General features: G+C 41.4%; 1 protein-coding gene across 2 annotated transcripts in view; it reads right to left on the reverse strand.

Moving 5' to 3' along the window:
- The window catches only part of Retn (retained), a 94,963-nt gene that overhangs the window by 61,458 nt on the left and 13,100 nt on the right, over positions 1-20,405 (reverse strand). The window lies entirely within an intron of this gene.

Here is a 20,405-nt window from a genome sequence, read left to right on the forward strand (position 1 = left end):
CCTGGAATTAACTCGACCGCTCGATAAATGTCACGCTACTCTCGACACATAGAAGAGCGTCGATTTTTGCACGCGTATATTTTTTTTCGCTAATCGCGCCGATAACCGCAAGAAAACTTTTGGGGATTTATGTTGTATTTTAATCATGATATAAATTTAAAAAAAATAATTTATATACGCGAGAGAGAGAGATTTGTCCTAAAATGTCACGAAGGCATTCGAAGAGAGTGAGACTTCATTATTCTACACGAGAGTGTATACCTTTTTATATCTGAAAAAAGATGCAAATAGATTCATCGAAGCCTCGAGTATATTCGAACGGCGAGAGGCGAGCATTTACCTGGAAAGGGCGGACTTGAGTAAATATATGCCTATCGGATGCAGGTGGATCTCCAACGGTAAATGCACCGATGCTGGTCGCCCAATCTTAAATGGGACTACGATCGAAGGACAAGGCATTCGATGGGCGAGGAGCGACAAACGGTTTCTCTCTGTCGGCGTTTTGAGCACGTGTGATAATATTGACCCTCCACGGTGGTGGCCAGAAATGAATGAGCGGCAAGAAATAGAATCCTGATCAAATACGAAACAAGTTCGTCTCTCAGATTTTCAATCGAGTCGCTCAAACAGCTATAAAACTCGTCGCGCTTAATACGAGAGAAAAAAGGGATAAACTTAAACTAATAAGGGAACAAAAAAATTTGCTATATCGCAGGCACGATAAAAAACTTTAAATAAAATAGAAAAAATAAAAAAAAAAAATAAAAAAAAATATATATCTTTAACAGAATATATCCAACATTATCGAATGTCAACGGTGATATTTGCATATGTCAATGCTCGAAGATCTCTTCCAATAACGCATCGTGAAAGTGTGTTCCGGAGGCAAGCTGTTTACGCGAAAAGTATCGTAGAAATCGCATCTCGGGAGGTAGGGGAAGGCGTGAAAATAAATTACGGTGGTTAACGCTGTGGCATCGTTATTCTCACCGTGGCGCGCCGGGTTACGAATTATATCATTCAAAAGTGTTTGCGGACGGTACCGTCATTACAATAATCACGGTAGAGCCGCGTTCGAGGATGCCATTGTTCTAGTCCCCGAACCGAGCGCTCGTACGTAGGTGTCTGTATCTCGTATGGAAAGTGACGAGGGAGATACGATGGTTGGCATATGTCGAAACGGATCAAATATCTCGGAAGATGGTTAGACATTTATTAATCGACTTGGATCTGTTTGAGGATCCATATGGTAAGTCTTTACGTAATTATTTGTCGAACATATATGTACGTACGTATGTATGTATGTGTGCGCGTATATCCTGATTGTTATCGCATCGGATCTCTAAATGAATATTTATATAGAAATTTCCACAATATTCACACTTTTGTGGAAAGATAAATTATAGAATGATGTATGTGTGTATCCATTCTTTTTGTTTTTTGATAGCAGTCGAGGATGACCGGAATAAATCAACGGAGAGGATAAAACTGTCGGTGTGAATAAACAAGTAGGCGGTTTCATCTCTTGAAAAGAGAAAATCGCTCTCTCTCATTTCCCCTTTCCTCCCATTCCAAGAATATCTACACAACCAATGTCAGTATTCGTTAATTATATTATCATATTTTATCGATCGTCGCTTTTTCTTTATTTAGATGACGCGTCGGCGTCTTGTTTAAAGAAAACTAAATAAATAAATGAAATACATATTTTATGTGGATGTTGTATCTCAAATGCCGCACCAAATATTATACAAATACGAAAACACGTGGCGTTATAATATTGCAACGTTTCGCTGCACGATCGAGAGCTCTCTCTCTCTTTCTCTCTCTCTCTTCTTTCTCCCTTTCCCTTTCCACGTGGTCGCAACAAGGCGCGGCGCTGCGGTTTCATGAAGACATTTTAACGAGATTTAATATATCCTAGGCACGACAATAGCTAAATTTACCGAAGGCTAAGCCGCGGCGCGTTACCCCTCGCAGCCACTGCAGATAACTGTGTCCGCCGTGATTTATCACCGCGCACCGCCACCATCCGATCGTTTTATTGTTTATACCTTTATAGTTTCCACCGCTTCGCGAGTGTGTTTGCGCTCTGCAACAAAGACTCGTGGGTGCGTGCCTCGTACGTTGCCCGAATGCGCGCGTAATACACGCACGCGTGCTCTACGCGCGTGTGCGTTATGCCTCGGCCGGCCTGTAAATCATCGCCTAAACGCTTCAGGCGCTCTGTTGCAGACGGTGCGCTTCTAAATATTCTAATTACTGGGGGATTATATCGCGTTTAATCGAGGAAGTTCCGCGTGGAATGAATATTCGTCTTAATCAATGTTAGTTTCTTAAACTGAATCGATAAAAATGTCATTAAAAGTGGCGAGATTTCACGATTAGCGAATATTTATTTAATGTATCAGATTGAAAAATGATAACTGATTCTTCTCAGTGATTCTTTCATTGTTTGCACTGATTGTTATTTACAACTGAAACCACTGTTTATCAGTGATACTGCAATGATTTTATTTAAAAAATAGCGTCCAAGTCTTGTATGTTAGTTAAAATGCATCGCGATAAGGCCGATTTTTTTCCTCTACCATAATGCGTAATATGCATTATTAAAAATATAGTTTTACATCAGCGCCATTAATCATTTAATTAATTTAAATTAATGCAACTAGAGAAGGAAAAAAGATCATGATATTATTCTCTCTCTCTTGATTTTATACTAGATATTTATATTTATGACTCTATTTTTATATATCGGCTCTTATCAAATGCAATATATCGCTATGCATATGAAGAAATTAACGTGGTAATCGAGCTAGTTATTATACGACTAATTGTCGAGCCAATACTTTAAAGCTTCAAAAAAATAGTATATGTCATTATATTCTACGAAAGAATAATGTTATCGAATATGAAATGTATGAGGTATTGAGAAAAAAATTTTCATCTATAAATAAAACGCAACTACAATTTAGACCATACACTCAAATGTCAAATTATCGATAAGTTTTAATGCGTCTTTTTAACGTGACTTTATTTAATTAGTTATATATAATTGTTACAAAATATTGTACGGAACAATAAAAAAAATATTAAAATATATAATTCTTATATACAGCACAATGTATTTATATTTTCAAGTTATGTATGTAGATAAATTTTTGTTTCATAAGGTGGATAATTTTATCCTCGACAGTTTTACGATTAATGCGGAATTTTATTACACGGACGGAGCATACAAGTATTTACTTCATTTTTTTTATTATTATTTCTGGACCGCGTAGTCTTCTTGCAATAAATCTGTAGTACAGCCCGTTTTACGACCGCTGCAATTACGGTTATCGTGACTGCAAGGCCAAGGATGCCTCGTGTAATGAAAAATCGAATTGTATAAATTGTTAAATACTGTGTAATATTGAACGATAGATCGAAAATATTTCTCTATGCATATAAATGTATTCAACTTGCTCCGATATCGTGCAAACTGATCCATCAGGACTATTTCGACTATTTGACTAGATTTTGAATGGACTTATATTTCGCCCACACATATGTATGTTTTAAATAGCGATTAGATACAAGAGCGTGAAATAAAAAAAGACGATAATTTATGTCGCTAATATATATCATAAAGGAATTTTTTTTTCGTAATCGAATGCAAAGGAGGAAGCAAAATTTTACTTAAAGAATTAATGAAAAATGGACAATTTAATGAAAATAGCGCGAGAAATAATGGAAGTCGTAGAGACCATTGTGATGAGTTAAATGTATAAAGCGAATTTACATATGTGCATGTCGCTATTTTCCGTGATACCATTAGATATTACTGAGAATAAATAGCACGGACGAAACAAGTATGTAAATCAATGGATAGATAAACCGGTGACTCTTGATAGCGATCGCGAATGCGATTTTATTATAAACGCGCGTAACTATGAACACATCATGCGGTAAATAAAGATGAAAAGAAATGCTTGAAAAGAGATACACGAATTATTATGAATCCGTTCTTTTTTCATCGCGACAATAGTCAACTTTCTATAATTCTTTTTTACGTTGTCGCAATTTTATTAGCGTTATCTGCGCGTTTGCGCAAAATCTTTATTACCAAATACGGCGTGACTCACAACGAGGAAGAAATAGAAAATATTCTACATATTGTAACACATATAAATGCAGATAATTCTCAACGCACTTATAGAACGAAATGTGCCGCGTAATGTGCGAACGCGTGAAATAGGATGACGTTATCGAGGACGTTATCAAACTCATTTCCTCGGCCAGGTATGAGTTGTAAGCATATCGCGCCGATATCGAAGGAAATGACTGCGAAATAATTACTTTACATATTGTAGCGTCGGTGTGTGCCATCGAGACATCGTCGTGGTTTTTACCATATTCCACGAACGCCTGCGATTCCTGCGTGTTGAGACCGATAAAAACGCAATGAATTCTAAACGAAGACTACCGAGAATTCGAAATGACACGACGTACGATGATTAATCGCGCGCTAAAAAATTGAGAGGTCGAATAACGGCATTGCAACGAAGAAAGAAGTATGCATCGAGAATTATCGAGTGATAAAAGGCAAATGAGAAACTCGTGAAAATATATATGCAAAAATACAACTGATAGACCATTTTAACAGAGATTCATTTTTTTGCGCATAATTATTTTTATCCGCGCGCGTTTTGCGGATCAAACGATGAATAAAAAGAGTTCTCGCTGGATCTTGGTGAAAAATAATGTCCGACATTATCGTAGCATTATTACGGGCGAGACTCGTGGTATCTATCCGGAGAATCGCGCGGTCGATCCGTCATTAATAGATAGTGGCGAATATACGTTGCAAGAAGAGAGTAACGATTTGAACGAATGGTCCCGGCGTTTATCGATACCCAATAAAAGAATGAAAGCTCGAGTACCTTACACGAGTTCCCGCGGGCCCTCCCGCGGTGCTCCCACGCAGGGATCACGGCTTCATCGTGGCCCATCTTTTTCTCGTATGCGCATGCGACGAATACGCGTGTAACCCTATATATACGGTCCACATAAAATAAATTCATAAGCGCCCGATGATAAACAGCTCGGAAACGGAGCCGTTTTGGCAGATCGATCGATTTAGATTGAGAGATTATAACCCCGGTGTCCACCGCGATGGTCGCGGGTGAACGGAAGAGCGCTGATTTATCGGCCCCACCGGGATTCTTGTCAGGTATATAAATTCATTGACCATTGGAATCGTCATCGCCGTAATCGCATTTATTTATCAATATCGCCGGTAAAGCACATCGATCAGAGCTGTCTATTTAGGTGAAGCGTCCCGCGGAATGCTACGCGGGGAAGCGACATCAACCGAGACAATCCTCGCATCGCATTGTGACGTTTTCATTATTAACGACGAAAGAGAAATTTTTCAAAATTTCTTGCGCTGTTTTAATACGTCTATTTGATCCAGACTCCTTCTTGTCCACTCGATTGCGGAAAGAGAGAAAGAGTGGAAAAAACGTATGCGCGCCATGTGTGTTTGCAATTGTAGATAGGTATATCGTTGTTGCCCTAGAGTCCTATGTGGATGAAGGAGTCTCAGGAAGGAGCTCGTTGAATTTAGGACATTTAGTAGACGAGGGTCGCGGCTGTACGACGTCTCCTCGCTCTTCCATATGTTTGCCAGATTCGAGATCGCACGCGGGAATCACCGTATCCTTCATTGCGGGCGCGAATTATTTTTATCGATTCGTTTTTACGCAAACTCCTACGAGACGCCTCGTGGGAGACATGCTAATCGAGTGCCAACGCTGACGATGAAGCGTCGTTGGGGAAATTTTACACAAGTTGCCCCTTTTTCCGTGCAGTTTTCTCACGCAAGGAATTAAGTACAAGATTCTCTTTTCGACAAAAAATAATGTCAACGAAATCCGCTGCGCGACAGTCGACCTGACTGCCGACTTCGAGGGCGGTCCGCGAGATCAAGTTCGGGGAAAAGGGTCCCTATGGCGGGCACCCATATTTATAACCGTGGCGTATTTCGTGTAAAGTAAATCGGAGACGCGGCGGAAAGACGGACGGACGATGGCTGCTCCGCCAGATTTAATTAATGACCCGCCGAGTTTGATCTGCCGCTACAAAGACCGTAAGACGTCCATGCGCGCGCGCGCGCTTGTCCTCTCTTCTCTCTATCGCGGTCGTATTCTTCCTTCTTTCGTCATCGTTTCTGTGCTCTATCTTCTCCAATGTATGCACGGTCACGGACGGAACGAAAGGGAGCGAAAGAAAAAGCGACAGCGAAAGAGAGAATGAGACGAATGTTTATTTCGGTCTTGTAAGAGCGAAAGAGAGAATTGAGCGAGAGGAAGATACTTTCCCGGTACTTTCCGCCTTAAAAATTATACGATGATATTTGCAATAGGAATTTAATATAGTCAACTATTCTTTGTACAAAAATCTTTCGATGTTAAAGCAAAGTCGAGAGAATTAGTACATGAAATTAAATATAAATATGTGATTCAACCTCATACGATGAGAGATGCGACATAAACGCGACATAATCTCGCATCTCGCGAGAGATTCATCTGACAGAAGCAGGATCGCGACTGTGTCGCGCGCTGACAAACCACAGACATACTCTACAGCGCATAGTTATTTCAAACTTGACCCACATTCTCTCTCGACTTCCTACGAGTTTCTCTTCTCTCGTTCTTGTCTGGGGCGGAGTGTCTTTGAAAAAGACAGATTGATCAGACAGGATCTCAGATAGCAGACGCTCCTATTTCGCGAGCGGTTCAACATCTCGTGTGATCAAATTTATTTCCATGCCGATCGAAATAAAACTATGATAAATTACGCAATCGTCCTCGATCACCTCGGCATTCGAAGGGGGTAAACACGTCTCTGATTTCGTAAGCCAATATTCGCCGGGGCGAATATGAGTCGAACGTGAGACAGTGACGGATCGTCTAAATCGAAGAACGGAATTCGAACATCCGCGCGCGCGGCGAGACGCGAAACGGATGGAAAACAGAGAGAGAAGGAGAGAGAGAGAAATAGAAAAACGGGGTAGGATGCGCGAGTGGAGGGAGGTATAGAGCAATATTAATAGCGTGGGTGGTGGCGGAGCGTCGTGGAAGATATTGTTAGAACTCGGGGGCTGACTCGTCCGCACTCCGGTGGGGGAGAGCTCCTTGCTAATGGGGTTTTAATGACGGCCAGCTGTCCGTCCGTCACACACTTTTAGACAACTATTCGGTATTTCTGTATCGCCATCTCTCGATCCCGATTTCCCGACGACGAGCGTCGTAAGATCGACCTACGTCTCTCTCCCTTTCCCTTCCTCCCATCCCCTCTCTCTCTCTCTCTCTCTCTCTCACTTTAGTGCGTCCGTACGGTGTCCGATGTCCGAGAGAGCAACCTTCGAAGGCTCAAGCTGAGAAAATAATTTAGAGGAATCCAAAGAGACGACTCGCGCACTGATGGTGCATATGGAGCGAATGCGATTCCTCTGTAATACAGGATGTTTCAAGAAGCCGCCTCCCCATTTTCCTTCATTTCTATAAATTCTCTGGTCGATTTAGAGTCGAGTTTCTCCAATTTTATATTTTTCCTCTGCTAAATTTTTATTTCATAATGTAAAAGTTTTTTTTTCTTGCATTTTTATGTATAAGAAATTATATTGAGCTATGAAGAATAATAATATAAGATAATAATATGAGAATAATTTATTAAATTTTAATTAATGCAATTAATTGCTCATTGCGAAAAATTAAAATGATTGAAAAGATATAAAAGGCTTTACTCGCCATACATACAGTTTCGTTTCAGGCGCATTCTTACTGCATTTTTTTGCGCATCTCTGAGCGTGCTTTTAGTCTCGATATATTATTCGTCGTGCAATTCTCAAGTTTCTTTTTACTAAAACGACAAATTCATTGGCGAGAATCTCGAAGGGTCCGTACATCATATTTCGCCTCATGAGGAAGAACTTTAGAAGAGTAGTCGGTGCATCGAAACGTTTGTTCTTACCGGCAGGCAACAATTAAGCCGTGCGCCGTCAATTCAGGGGGAAGAAACGAGAGGCTTCGGACTCTGAAGTGTGTAACGCGACCACGTGCACGGAAGGGGTTACACGGGCTTACAAACGTAGGAAGCGGACGAGCGCGAGACTACAGCGCGATTTTATGACCCATTAACTCATCCAAGCCGGATTGCTCGCGACATAGAAAATCCGCCGCTTAAATTTAATACACGAGGCCTTTTATCGCATATAAACCCGTAGAAAATTCAGAAAATTCATAAAATTTCGTGCGACGAAAATTCATTCGAGTTCGCGATTCATCGGGACAAGAGAGAAAATTTGCTGACCACTGCTGATGTGTCGCGGATGAATCTTCTACTGGACCTTTTTTCGGATTTCTTTCCTCAACCTGACCTACGAGAATTTAGAATTTTCCACAGGGACCTTTGGTTCACCAGAATTCTTCCAACTACCTGAGCTAAAAAAAGGACTAATTGCATCCGTCTCGACAAGGTCAGAAAATGAGAACAAAGGATAAGTAACGTTATAAGGACTCTGATACATCCATTCGTCCATCGGTTATACCGAATGCTTATCGCGAGTAATCGCAATCGGAGACTAATTTATTTTAGCGACGTGTCCATGGACGAAGAGATAGACGAAGGAGATGGACGAAGGACCAAAGATACCAAAATTTTATAGGCATGCACGGAATGTCCATTAGAAACCTCTTTTACTACTGTTTTTGTCTTATCTATAGCTTTGCGTACACCAGAGAATTATTGATTCAAACGATCGATCGTCGAGAATGTGGGCAAACATAACAGTATAAAATAAATAAAACAGGATGCTTCAATATTGAAGAATAAATAAAAGGAATCCTAAGCATCTGAAAAGTTAGATGCAATGGTTAGATCCCTTTGTATTTTGTGAATGAAGGAAAAATTTGAAAAATCCATTGTCCATCAAACTTTCTGAAGTTCACATCTGTCGACCACATGATGAGATTACCCTGGTCCCTCTCCTCTTATCTCACTCTACCGTTTTTTTCAGAAAAATCCCAGATTTTTTTTCCGCGAAAAAGACTTGACGATTCCGATTTTAAAATCAAATCGGAATATATCGAAATATAATCCGGAATAACTATGAGCTCGCGTCAATCAGCGTCTCTGAGAATCTTTTAGAATTTACTTTAAAAGAATATATATATTATATTTCGGTTAATCTTTGTTCTTCGATAATCTGTAGCTTTGATGCAACGATACAAGTCTAAAAAGGCGATACTTTCCAGTAACCGTCAAACATTTATCCAAACATTTATCCAATCATTCTTATGAAAATAAATATAAATTATATCAACGAGCGACAGAATATAAATTTGATCAACGAGCGACAGAATATAAATCTCGATATCGAATAAAAAACAAGTTTGATCGCTGTATAATTCTCATAGAATAATCGCGATGACAAACATTCTAAAAAAATATCAAAGACATTAGATTCATCTAAAAAGTTGTAATAAAAAAATGTGTACATTTATGTATAAATACTGTACATTTTTGATAAATCTTTTTATTTTGGATAAATCTTTTTTATATGTCGATATATATAAGACGATAGGATTGTACAAATCGCTTTGTGAGAAATGACAAATCGATCATGTCACAAAAGGAAAGAAGTTAAATATCTGACGAGACAAAACGACCGATATATATATATATATATATATATATATATATATATATATATATATATATATATACATACATACATACATACATATATCACTGAAAGCATGAATGTCTTCGAGTTATCTATAACACGTTTTCAAACGATAGGATAACCGATAGAGAGGCTGCTCGATAAACGAGATCTCCTATTTGACTTGCTGTGAAAAGTGCTTCTAAAGTAGCTAGAAAGGCCACAAACCAATAATAGATACATTCGTTGATCTGGTGTTACCTCATAAAACGCCAAGAAATTTCCCAATAAAAAATATTTCTTTTACAAAAAAATTTAATATTTTCAATAAAAAAAAAATATTTAAAAATCCAATTTAATATATGATGATGCATTCGACAAATTTATTCGCGAAAGCTGCATCTAATGAATCTAAACTTTAATTTTTTATATATCTCTTAATTTACAAAAATAAAAAGTTGATTGTTTTAAACGAACAACTCAATCGAGCATAAGTCGTTGCGTTCAATTGTGCAATATCGATTCATTGCAACAATATATCGTGTCTTAACCGGTAGTCCTTGTGGTTATGTTTTCAGCACGTCCGGAAACGCGAGCGATATCCTTTTATACAACAATGTGTTTGCGATCAATTTCATCGCCAGATGGTAGTTTACGATTTTTGGCAGCAATAATAAAGTTACGAAGTAAGAAAAGGGGGATGCAATTTTGTGGTAACATGTCTGCCGCATGATAACCGCCAGCTTCACATGTGCTGTCGCGAACCGTTGTTGCGCAAATCTTGAAAATACAACTAAATATTGCAAAATACAGACATAACACATTATAATACATTATACTATTTTATCGAAATAAAATATTAAAAAAAATTTTTTTACCTTCCCTGCGTAAGAGAGAGAAAAAGAGAAGGAGAAAAATTCGACAGGATAGAATAAATATCAAATTATCTATACAGCTTCAGTCGACTTAATTGTGTCTTGAGCGCACGTGTCTAATCATAATAAAAGACTTTTATTATAATAGTTGTTCTCGGGGGTACGCGCGTTTCCGCGAAACACACGTACGCGTTAGTTCGATATATAACTAAAATATCTATGCTGGATCACGATGGCACGAGTTTGAAAACTTGGCGTGATCCAAGGCCGCCGAAGAAGACGACGAAAGAGAGAGTCGACGACAAAGACGACGAGGTACGATCGCGTGTCTCGGCGAGAAAACGGGAGCCCACGGTGGCTCCTCTGAACTTCTTGAATGAATAATCGCTTCGAATTTACTCTGCTGGAATAATACGATGCCGGGGATACGATCTCTACCCGAAATCACGCCCCCACGTAACCAATCATTTAACATTAATTTAATGATACACGACCGGATAGAGGAAAGTGTTTCCGTGCGCCGGTCACTTCGCGGAAGAGGGCCCTTGATACAGAAGAATTTTCGGCAGAAACATGTCTCGTAGACGAGTCTGCGTAACAATCCACATTTTGATGAACAATCAGGTGAAATCTTAGAAAACTCGTAACTTTTCTTATAGGATTATCGTATCGCTGGCGTAATCAGATCTGTCTCGACAAAGATGCTATCCGCGAGAAGTGTCTATCAACTTTATACGTCTCGTCCTTTCGACGCGTGTTTTGGCGTAATAAATATTCTCTTGAAGATGAGAGACTACTGATACAAGTTCTTGGGAGATCGAGCATCGAGCGTGACGGCCCGCGAAGGGATCGAGCCGGAAAAAAAAAGAAAAACGAGCGGAAAGAAAGAGGTGGAAAGAACTGGACGGCTGGAGTCTTCGAGGTGAAGGCATTTCGACTAACGCAATAAAGGCGCGCGCGATAATATTGCGAATAATAAATATCGAGATGTAAATCCATTGGCAAAGGTAACGTCGGACATAAATCAACGTTCCTGGAGGCGAAGAGAGAGAGAGAGAGAAAGAGAGAGAGAAAGAGAGAGATAGAGGCGGGGGAAGCCGGTCGCGAACCATCCGTTCTGTATCCTCGCAAAATCGCGTCGTAAACTCGTCAAACTCGGCTCGCGAAATAGCATTAACTATCGGGATAATACAATCGTTGCCGCACGTGCGTTGACCGATGCTGAAAGGAGATGCTTGTTGCCGTTTGAGACAAGCGTACGAAAAATTGGCGAACAATAGCGACTTGACCTTGTCTTTTCTTCGCTTCTATGACACGTACGAAAAACCGTTTTGTATCGTTAAATATTTATATATTTACTATAGCATTTTTTAAGTCTATGTTTTTCTTTTTCACACACACACACACACATATTTATCTTCTAATGTAAATTTATATTCTTTTATTTACTTTTTTAAACTTATATTTTATATATTTTGTATTTATATATATGTTACTTTTATTTTTATATTTATTAAAGTAATCTTCAATATCTTTAATTTGTTAAAAAGCTTTCATATGATTTATAATTCGATAAATTATCGCTCCTCAATTATGAAGGAGAACGAGCGTTCTTCATAAACATAAAGCAAATGTTGCAATGTCGAGGATATGTTAGTGATGTAAAAAAAAATATAAAAAAATATTACACGACATGTACACCTATGCAATTATACAACGATATACATACTTTTGAAGAACAGCCTCGTGAATCAAAATCGCCGACTTTTATATCGAACGTCCGTTTTGTTCTCTTTACGCTCAGCGGCACGCCATCGCTCGTATAAACCCTTCTTCCCTGCATTAAACTCTTCTCTACCGAGGGCAATTCGGACAGATTACAGGGCTTTATTCGACAAACACTAATTAATCTAATTATATCGACCACATCTCAACCCGTACACGAGGGATCAAAAGACGATCCTGTCTGCTAGTATTATACTACCTACGGAAATTTTTGGGAACTTTCTCAGTCACGCAATGTTTCGATATATAATTCGTGGAATAACTTTATACGGAGGGCTCGGTATTACACCTCCTCCTCCTCCTCCTCCTTCTCGTAAACCTCGCGCTTCTCCCGTGAAAATGATGTATCGAATATCAGATATGCCTTAGAGCAGGTACCACCAGCGTGCATACCACCTTATTGTTAATTATATTAAGGCTGTCTTACAATTATAATACAAGCAATATATATTCAAATTTATATAGAGAGTTGCGGACACAAATTCCCACATCATTAATATCATTAACGAGCAAAGTATTTCGTTCCACGAAATATAATAAAATAGAAATCTCTTATAACCGCCGCGCAAATACTCGAAACTATCGGTTTGCCTCGCTACTCGTATCGCAATTGCGCGACAAACAGAATCATTAATAATAATGGCAACAGTAATAAAAGATTACCTTATGACCCACTTCCATATGTTTCTATGTTATTGCTGCTTTAACGACAATAGTATATAATTAACGACAATATTACAATTCCGCTCACACATACGAGTACGCTGTAAAAATATGGCATCGGAACGGATAGATAAGACTGTTTTATATTTTTCATAAATTCATACCGATACATAACTCGATTTGTTGCAGTTACAAAGGTGTGTTTTATCCTAGATCTAATTTTGCAAATTTCTAATTTAAATAGATCATCTCTTTATAAATTCTTTGAATCTTCTTTCTATCTCATGTAGACATGCTGAAATATATCCACTTTTCCGAAATTGATTACTTATTAGATTTAACAATTTGGAAGATTAAAAAGAGTTTAAAAAGATCGTGTACAAGAGCGATCCTCTCCAGAGACTAAGAGTATGTTTACAATAAAACAAGCCGACACATAGCAAAACGACAAGTTTGTGAACTGGGCTCCTCTGTTCCTTTGCGACACACACGTGAGAGGGAAAGACTACCGGTGTCAGTGACGGAAATGTAGCGAGGACGTTACGTGACGTCAAGATGAAAGGAAACGCGCGGAAAAAAGAGATAAACGGGCACTGCCCGTTTATCAAGAAACATTTATGCGCATACCTTAAATAGCTGCCGGATCATTCGAAATTAACGCACGTCGGCGAGAATTGTCGAAATTCGCGATACGAATCGAATGAATTAATTCGCTCGTCCAGCACGCCTCGTGATGTCGATCGATTAGAGCGAAAGGAGATCAAATATATATATAAAAAGCGGTTGCATATAACGGATACGCGCGGTGCATGGGGCCAACGTAACGTAAACGAGAAAGAAACGGGATACCGTAAACACACGGGGCTTCTCACCACAGACTTAAGGTCTGCATGGGGAAGGTGGTTGGTGTCAGCACGCGACCTCGCGGACACGCATCACGCGTCTCTCGCGACGCGTATCTACGTCCCGTGTCTCGCCGTGATTCCACAAGCAGCGCTGACAAATCGTGAGCTCCTCTTTCAACGCCGAATCCAAATTTGTCAAAGGATTTGTCTCGCGAGGCTCCGCGACGACGATACTTCGAGGAGGAAGATAAAGCGAGAAAGAGAGAAAGAAATTTCAGTGATTTCACGTTATAACTTTAATAGCAAAAAAGGCATCGAATGTATAATCGATGTCAGCGTTATCGTTAAAAAATTCCAGAATCGCGCATGCGATAAATTTAGCGAGGAAGGCTTACGTACATGTGAAATCTGAACGAGAGCGTGTCAATCGAAACGACAGCCGCGAACGACGTTTCCTTGGGTTGTCGGGGCCCGCGCCTGCCCCTCTCGGACATTTTCCCCATCGGCCGAGTATAATTTATGCCCCGCTTATAACCGATACAGGTGGGGGCGTCGTCGTCTGCCGCGGTCGATCGCCAAGAAAAATGCGCACGCCGCCGTTCACGTCTCGCTCAGAGACGGCAGAGGTGTAGGTAATATCAAACGCGGCAGCCTTATAGGGATTCTGTTACTAATATGTACCCGGTAGCGCAGAGGAACCCCTGCGCTGCATATTATCCGATACCAATAATGCGACTAATCGAGTTAGCTTCACCCCCTTAAGCTGATATGTAGCTTTATACGAGTACAACAACATAACGATCGCGGACCCGCGAGGAAGATCCGCCCGTGAATATCTCGGGCGAGACGGGGACGAGAACGGGAAGGCACGGGGAAGGGAGGGAAGGGGAATGTCGTAAATTCGGTAATACATAACCGGCAACGATCGCTCCACTGGTGGCAGGTAATAGTTGCGGGCGATAAGGCGCGCAAGACGAAGGCAAAAATATTGCAGGCCAAGCAGAAGAGAAGGGAGAGAGAGAAAAAAAGAGAGGAAGAGAAAGAGGGAAGAAGAGCCGTTCGCCTCTTCGGAGCGACCAAGGCTCGGTGTTTTACGGTCTAGCCGCGATCGCAAAAAATCACGATCGCGAAGAAACGGCGATGGAGAGATGCAGCTGCGCGCATGGTAATTCTCATTGAACGCGTAATTACATTAATTGTCGGCTCCCCCTCGACCGGACAAATTGCGGTTTTAAAAACGAGCGAATGCCCGCGTAGCGGTCCGAAAAACACGGACGACTCGCGCATTGCGGAAGACCAACTTCCTCCCCCTCCTCCTCCTCCTTTCTCCCACCTAACGAAATGACAGACGAACAGCTGTCCGCGACAGGCTGCTTAAAACGTACCGGCGCGAGTGTTAAACCTCGCTTACCGCGTATCGCGATTCCCAATTATCCGAGCCGCGGGCAGATGAGAGAGTGTCCCCTCGAACGTTGTTCCTCCCCTGTCGCAAGTTTTTTTCAAATACGCCGTTCAATCAAAGTTAATTATATTATAACAGGGACGGATTTTAGCGGAGAGCTCTTCTCGATCGACATACGTATCGTCGAAAAAATTCAACACGGCGGTGTTTCGCACTTAGGGAAGCCTGCGCGCGCACGTGGAATTCGGCTATTAAAGCCGAAACCCCGAACGACCTATAAAATTCGTCTGGCCTCGCGTTGTCTGCGAGCGTGCATTAAGCGCTTGCGGTTATGGGTCTACGCTCCGCACAGGTGTGTCCGGACCGCCGAGGGACTGTGTGGCGCCGAATATAAAGAATATTCGCGAGCATCGCGCGTACGCTCCCCCTCCTCTCGAAATAAATAATGCGCCGTGCGAGAAATCGACGCGCTGTATAACGTTAATTATGCGCCCGGACCGAGATAAAGTTACGCGCGCGCATTTTCGTTTATGCGCGTCCGAGAATTCCGAGGGGGGGCAAGAAGTCTCGCCGCGATTCGTCGCGAGTTATTAAGCGCCGATTATACTCTGGGACGTCATTCCCGGAGGATCGAACGCAGGACCGCATTCACGGTCTTTCGGCGGTCTTATATCGAGATTATAGTCATGAATCGCGAACAAAGTTTCCTTCTCCTGGGTCGTGTGTTACACACAAGCGGAGGCTTTCTTCCTCCTCGAATGCGAGCGGGCCCTCCTCGGCGTTTTACGATCTCTAATTATAACGATTACGCACATCTTTTACGGGACCAACTTTCCATTCCTCTTTGGCTCTCTTCTTAGGAGAGAGCGCAAAGAGAGAGAGGAATCGCAAAGGATCATCTTATCGGATTAATCGGTTAAATATTAAATCCTATACGCGTTATTAAAACCGTATTTCCGATGTTTTTTAAATTATTAAAAATCGATTGGACTTAAATGAGAGTGAGATTCAATTAGAATCATATGATCGATATGATTAGAACATAATTATTATATTATCCTCGATAAGATTGTCATACATAAGAACGTCAAGAGAGGAAGGTGTCGTTAATTAGACCGTTTTCTAGGAAGAAATTGAGACGAGAGGCAAAAGGGAAAAGAAGAATAGGCAAAACACCGCGATTGGATTCGTCCAATCGCGTTCACATTCTTAATGCCGGCTGCAGCGAACATTCAGCTGCCGCGTGCCCTGGGGCCCTCGTACGATTCGAACGGCTTCGACGATATATTCGAAATGATCTTCCACCACCTCCTCCTCCTCCTTCTTCTTCTCTTTTGCTCCGTTCTGCCTCCCGCCCGCCTGTCTCCGTCTCGCTACTCTTTTTGCTCTTCTCGCGGGGTGAAGCTCTGTCCAATCGCTGCCCGGAATTTCATATCGATGCCGGGGATGGTGAACGGCCCTCATCGTCGTACATAATAATAGAGCAGAATATAATGTTGGCGAACGAACGACCCGCGGCTAAAATGTATTACGACCGGCACACAACAACGCCGATGCAACACCGACGAGAGCGTGTAGCGCACCGTCGCCATCATCTTCGGCATCACGATCGACAACTCTCCTCCGCCAATCGTCGAACCGCCGGCCGCTCACGTTAACCGACGTTAGGTGGTTTTATGCATCGCGAAATTATATATTACGTAAATATAATGTATGACTCATTGTGGGAAAATATACGATCGATTCGCCTATCCGAGGTACGAGCCATTTGTCGTGACTTTGAGATTCCCCGCGAGATTTAACGGGGTGAAAGGTACATTGCATATATTCGACGTAATGTGACGAGGACGCACATTTCGGATGCGTGTTCGCGTGTTACTTTTCGCGATAAAAAAAAAAGAGTTAGACTGTCTCGTGTAATGTCAAACCGCTATAGAATTTCTCGCACAGGTAGTAGTGACGCGTACCGAGAGAGAAGCGCGTTATACTATACAAAGAGACAGCTCGAGAATCGGTGTTGGTGCGCGCGTACATACGTATATACGACATACATATTCCCCCCCCCTTCCCCCCGGTATCGCATTATGTACCCGAAGAGAAGGTGGCGCGAAACCGGTGGTGGAGACGCGTACAACACGAGTACACCACGTGATGTACATAAGTCGCAGGGGGAGGATCAAGAGGGAATAGGCCGGAGGAGGGAAGGAAGAGTGGGGAAGGAGGGAAGGGGAGGGAGAGATAGGCGGTAAGTACATAGGATGAGACGTTTATATACCCCCGACGATGTCTATAACGCCTCGAGTTACGAGACGCCTTTACGAGCGAATGCAACTCGCGCCAGACGTCAAGAGGCGAACCCCCGTTTCGAAGTTTGATGGCGCGACACGGGCCCCACCGAGTATAACCTCCGAAATATCTCGCTCTTTTTTCTCTCTCCCCCTTTTTCCCCTGTGTTCCGCTCTCGGCACTTTGCTCGCCGCAACGCGTCGTTTCTCCGTCTCTCTCGCTTTCTCTCTCTTCTTCAGACTCGGCATAGACGATGCGCGATCCTATTAAACCGTTGACGCGCTTTTGCTACCGGGATATTATTCGTACGTTCATGACAGACATCTCGAACGAGCTATTGCAGGGGATGTCGGCTGAGGAAAAATCGCGCGAGATAGAGAAACGGCACACGCGCGTGTCGTCAACAATACAAGACGATAGAGTCGCGCCTAGAGTCGTGACTGGCCAGACAATTTCTTCTTTTCTAACGAGCGTAGAATTTCCAGCGGCCGTCGCTTCCCGAGTCGTAATACCCCTCCCTCGCCGAGGGAGCAGCGGGTCGACTGGGCCATTAAATTAATAATTTGTGGTCGACAACGGCATTGTGAGATCCGATGCAATCGTTATAATATGCAGGATTTTATTATCGGTCCCGATGGCGTATGCTAATTTACTGCTAATTGTATTCCGCGGGCGACAATGATGCCTCGGTGGCAGAATGCAATCGCTGCCGCAAACGGACGTTGGAATTATTGTCCGCGCGGACGACGCGGCGTCGCCCCGAGCCGAAGCTAAGCCAAGCCAAGCCAAGCCAAGCCGAGCCGAGCCGAGCCGAGCCCGACTCGAGTCAAGTGGAGTGGAGTCGAGTGAAGTGGAGTGGAGTGGAATCGAGTGGAGTGGAGAGCCGCGTCTACGTCACATTAAAAAATAACTCCGAAGCGTGACGATTTCCCAGTGACACGCGTGAAAAATTGCCAAGTAAAATCGAGAAACGTTAGGCGCCGACGAGGCTCCCGCATCTCGTATGTGCGTAAAGCTATTACAAATAACTCCGAGAGGTGTGCGACTAACGGGCCTCTGTCTGACGGATTTCTCGATAAGAATCTTACGCACCGGAAATAATTACGCGCGTATCTATCTGTAATTACATTCATCATTATTAACCCCGTATTACGGTTCTCTTATCGTTACCTACTTTTTGAAATTTATGAAGAATGGCATGATTAAGCGATTCCACTCTGGTAACGAATGTAGAAATATATATCTGTTCGCTATTAGAAAAAATTCACTAAACGAAGCCGAATTTTATTCTTTTCCAAACTGTCCGAGGGTCGTTAAAGCATCGATAATAACCCTTTATTACGCGACTGCACGAGCCATTTTCATATCGAAGAGGCGGCAAAGTGTTGCGCGCCAGCAAGAGTGATCGTTAAAGCGTGCACCGACTTTTCAAGCATGCGATCGTTCTGTCGTGCGGAGGCGAACATTGACTCGTCCAAGTCACCGCGATACGTTCGTAGTTTTAAAACCGGTCGTTAACAACGACGAGCTTGTTCCGGCGCGTGATTATACGTGGTGCCCGAGAACGCCACAATTTTGATATACGCTATAGCACTTATCGTGCCTGTCGTAATGATAATGCTCTAAATCAGCCGCTCAAATTCGCGCACACACTCGACAAAATACCCGCATCGAGCGAACATTTCATCGACGTCACGATGTGTCAATATGTATAAAGGTGACTCACGTTGCTATACTGCTATAATTAAATGACGAGCATTAATAATAGCGAGTATAAATGTGCGTTGAATTGTAGTTTTTTATCTTTCTCGATCTCAATTTTTTTAATTTAATCGAAAGCTTTTTTTTAATCTCTAAATTATTTGTTTACTGCCTATTTGAGGCAGGACCTCAATTCTTAAATAAAATAAATCTATCGAAATTTTCTTTAAAATTCATACAGGTAAGAAAATTGAGATTGAAAATGGAAGCAAAGGACAAGCCAGATGAATATATTGAATCCGGAAGTGTACGCGTATTAACTTTTGCAGCGGCGACGTTTAATCTTACGCATACAGATGAAATGTGTATCGGCATGACAGCGGAAATCGAACTTCTTCTAGAAATTTCGAGGTCGAGGTATGTTTTTCAGAACCATACGGTCGGCACGTGCTGTCCTCTCGCTATCGTCCCTTTAGCTAAAGGGAAAGGAATAGAAAGAGATAGAGAAAGAGAACCAGCGGTCTGGGTTCTCAGCGGTCTGAATATGGATGAGGAAAAAATGCAATCTTCTAAAAGATCTCGCGATCCGACTCCATATTCCAATTTTACAATCCGCAAGCGGCGAGATTTTACTCAAAAGAACGGTCGAACCACTTTAATCGCAATCTTTAAGCGTATTCCTTTATTGTGAACAAAATCTATTTTATATTATATAAAAAGAGAATGAAAATATAACAATTTAATTATTAATAATATTTAAATATTAATAATATTAAATTTTATAAATATATATAATATTTAAACATTATAAATATTAATAATATTAAATTAAAAATTAAAAGAAACTGCAAAGGTAGATAGAGGGGGAAGGAAAAAGGAGATTATATTACCAAAAAAATTATCTCGAATATCCTAAGATTCTTGAAAAGCCTACTCACTCGGCTACAATGGTTATAAAATAGATAACTTGACTTTTTTTCCCGTTTTATTTTTTTTCCTTTCTTTTTTCTTTTCTCACGTAATTTTATTGATATCTAATAGACACACATAATAAAATATTTTATGATATATTTCGTAATAAATCGCATATTTCGTAATAAAATGGAAAAATAAAAAATTCGCAAAATATTTAGTAA

The sequence above is a fragment of the Camponotus vicinus genome, unplaced genomic scaffold, assembly GCF_025532165.1.
Source record: "Camponotus vicinus isolate PSW18456_S1 unplaced genomic scaffold, iyCamVici1.0 SCAF_13, whole genome shotgun sequence".
Classification (NCBI taxonomy): Eukaryota; Metazoa; Arthropoda; class Insecta; order Hymenoptera; family Formicidae; genus Camponotus; species Camponotus vicinus.